The sequence below is a fragment of the Myotis myotis genome, unplaced genomic scaffold, assembly GCF_014108235.1.
Source record: "Myotis myotis isolate mMyoMyo1 unplaced genomic scaffold, mMyoMyo1.p scaffold_m19_p_16, whole genome shotgun sequence".
Taxonomy (NCBI): domain Eukaryota; kingdom Metazoa; phylum Chordata; class Mammalia; order Chiroptera; family Vespertilionidae; genus Myotis; species Myotis myotis.
The window spans coordinates 10,744,361-10,748,100 of NW_023416320.1; positions in this window are offsets into that span (position 1 = coordinate 10,744,361).

Genomic DNA, 3,740 nt, shown 5'->3' on the forward strand with positions numbered 1-3,740 from the left:
TCAGCTTTGATCACATGCTCTGGGGTTTGGAAAAATGAATTATTATATACCGGGTGTCATCTTCAGTTCTTCCCTGGAAACACTTTTCTTAAATGTTGCTTTTGATCATACTTTTTAAAGATGTAATTAAGGATTCCTTTTCCCTAGTCATGTTTTCTCTCTTGAGCTAAAACCTTATGGAAACAATCCAATGGAATTATACAGCCATGGTTCCACTCACAGGAGCTCTTGGTAATGATTAAGGTTGCCCTGACAAAAGAGTGTGGAATAGGTGTCTGCATAGTGGGTGTGTCATGGGGGGTTGTCCTTTTTATCTTTCTATAACCTAATGTCCTATGTGGAACCCTATGGCATATCTGAAACCAAGAGATTCATATGATAGAATTTATATTGTTTCCAATACTTATCATTCACTTGATAACCACTCAAATATTTGAGTTTTAGTATGCAAGGCACTGTGTTAATCTAGCATGAGAGACAAATAAAGAAAAAGAAAAACATGAATAAAAAATAAAAAATTTATTACCCATGTATGTGTTAGCTTCTCTGATAAGCATGTAGAAGGTTCCCTTGTCAATGAGGGTGGAAGACTCGCTGGAGGAGGTGAATGTGATTCCAATGATGGGAGAGCATTGAAATTACTTTCTCCAGTGGAAGTATGTTATCCCAGTGCTGATCAGATAGTAATGACAAATATAAGTTTTCTTTAAAGCATAATCCATGACAAAAGTCTTTTAGACTCTGAGACGAAAAAGATTTTGTAGTCAAATACATCTGAAACTTCACAATACATGTCAACAGTTAATGTGTCTGAGAAGCACAGTAGTAAAGACACCTGATTAACAAAGAATAACCCAACCTTTCCCATACTGCCCTAACCATAACTCTCCTTTTTTTGCCGGGGGTGGGACACCGATTGCTTGCCTGACAGACTCCACTAAAATTCTTAACCTAAAGAGGATAATTCCCCATGAAAAACGGGTGCTGTGGGTCAGTGAAATACATTTCAGCTTTTCTGTTTCACAGTTACCTATTACCATAAAAATGATTAATGAGGATGGCTTTTAGAATGGGCAAACTGAGCCACAGACTTGGAGTCTACTGCTTTCTGAAGCTGTGTGCTTACCCCTCAAAAATTCTGCATAGGAGCCTCACCTTAGAGGTAAACAGCCTGGAGCCCTAGGGCAGAATATGTCTCTACATTCCTTGAAACAAGTGTGAAGAAACAAATGAAAGAACTGCCATTATGAATTGTTCTAAAGCCACGATCAAAAGTCCCTATACTTTGAAATAGCTAACCATATTACAGGATTAAAAACACATGAGTGAACACTAACCAATAATTTATTCATTTCTATTATCTTATACATCTTTTAATTTTGAAAACATGAAATTGTGGTTCTTTCTCAATTATACTGACAAAATTATTTCCCTTATTTTCAGTCTGGTAGGTCCCTTTTTCTATGTCTTATTGGACTACAGTCAGTTTCTGGCTTTATCCAAACTCATTTTTTCAGAGTGACTTTTGAGTAGAAGAAGACCTAAGGGTCATTAAAGATTAAGAGTTGGCACAAGAAGTCTCATCTTTTTGTAGGAATAATGAAAAGTGTGCAACCCCGATAGGAATGTTGGGTTTTGTTGTGTTCTAATAAGACTCTACTGTTGAGGCCATAGTGTAAATCACACTCCTAGAGGTAGACAGGACTGTCCCTGAAGAAAGTGGGCATCCTCTGTATCCATAATCTGCAAGGGGCAGTTCCTCAGAAAGATTAACAGGATCTTGGAAGATGAGTCTTGGATTTGAGTGAGAACTCCTGACTCCCTGTGGGATCACACCTTTGCTGAACTTTAAAGTGTATAGACTGAAGATGCTTCCTCAGAAAGATGGCTTATCCAGGTTCTAGGCAGGAAAGTGGTACCCCTGTGGGGATACTAAAATCAAGTGATACACTTTCTAGCTTTATGTTGCTCTTGGGGTTCATTCCTATTTGGCTGTGCCCAAGGATTCAATAAAATAATGCATATCAAGACCCAGGCCATTGACTAGAAGATAACAGGTATCCCCCAAACGGTGCTCAGACTTATGTTTTCCTTCTGCCTTTCTGGCCATTCCTTCTTAATGTCCTTAAAAGCTATTCTCTTACTCTATGTTCCCTATTTTTTTTCTTTAATCGAATACTCTCCTTGAATGATCCAACAAACCGAGGGCTTCAACTACTATTTTTATGCTGGTGATTTCTAAATCTTTTCCTTCAGCCAGATCACTGCTGAACCTCAGACCCAGGTAGCCATTCATCTGACATCTTCCACTGGATGTCTCACAGACACATTAAACGCAACATGTCACAAAACGAACACATCAACTTTGTGTTCCAACCCTGGCTTCTCTCTTGGTAAGTGGCATCATCAAATGTCCAGATACTTAAGCTAGAAGCCTGGGAATCTTTCTCAGGCTCCCCACTCTCATCTGTCACACTTAATTAGTCACCAGGTTTTCTCAAGTCTCCTTTCCTATTATCTCTTGCATCAGTCCCTCCCTCTCTCCCTAACCTCCTTCAATATCATTACTACAGCCACTATCATTGTCTAAATTCAGACTCTCATCACTTCTGTCAGTCATTACTGTAATAGTCTCCTAACTGGTTTTCCTACTATCTATCCAACCGTCCTATGTGTCCTCAACATTACTGTAAAATGATCTTTCTAAAAAACAAATTGTATCATTCATTTCCCATTTAAAATGTTTCAAGAGCTTCCCATAGCTTTCAGGATAAAGTTCAAAGTCAGTACACCAGGTCGTTCAAGATATAGCCTCTTCCTGCTTCTTTAGCTGTATTCCTTTAATTTTAATTTTTACCATTTGTCTCTGCTTTGAGGGATTACTTGACCTTTTCTAAAGGAAGCTATCTCTAGCCTTGGGCCTTCAGGTGTGTCCTTTGGATACCCATTGATGCCCCCACCCTCTTCCCCAACTGCCCCCTTTCAACTTTTTTCCTGAAAGCTCAGCGGAAGAGACACTCCTCTGGAGAGCTTTTCATTTTTTTTCTGGATCTTGACTCTAGTGTTCCTTCTTAATGCTCCCCTGACACCCAAGTATTGCTATGTAATAGCAATTTCCTTAGAACTATCTCACTAGTCTCTAAACTGGACCCCAAAGTTTGCTCAATATAGCATCCTTAGTACCTCACCCCTAACTCATAACAGATGCAGACTGTTGGCTCACGAAGTGAACTCAGGAAGAGTTAACTCTTGGCTATATTGCATGTAAACCTAAGAAGCTAAAGGAAAGACAGGGCTTTGAGTTAAGGTGGCATATTGCTGGAGAACCCTTAAACCTTTCCCCCCCCACCCAGTCCTTTCTTCTCCATTTTACTTATGGCCAGGTTCTGCCACTCGCCCTAAGAACAATAAGATACACAGCTTTAAGACACACTTGATGGAACAAGCAAATAAGACCCAGAATATTCCATTTGGCAGTCTAGAGAGATAAGAGGGAGTGATTGGAACCTACCAAGCCAATACATACCCTAACCTGCACAAACTTGAACTTCATCGCTCCTTTGTAAACCTGAACCAGAGGCTGGGCACTACAGGGCGCGGTTTGGTTTTATATTCACTGGGGAAACTGGACACCTAAAAAAATTACATTAATTGATCTTTCCACTTTCTCCATTTAATTTCAGACTTCTCTGAATACTTACTCCTGACTTTAAATGGCAAACGGTTTCTCTCCTCGAATG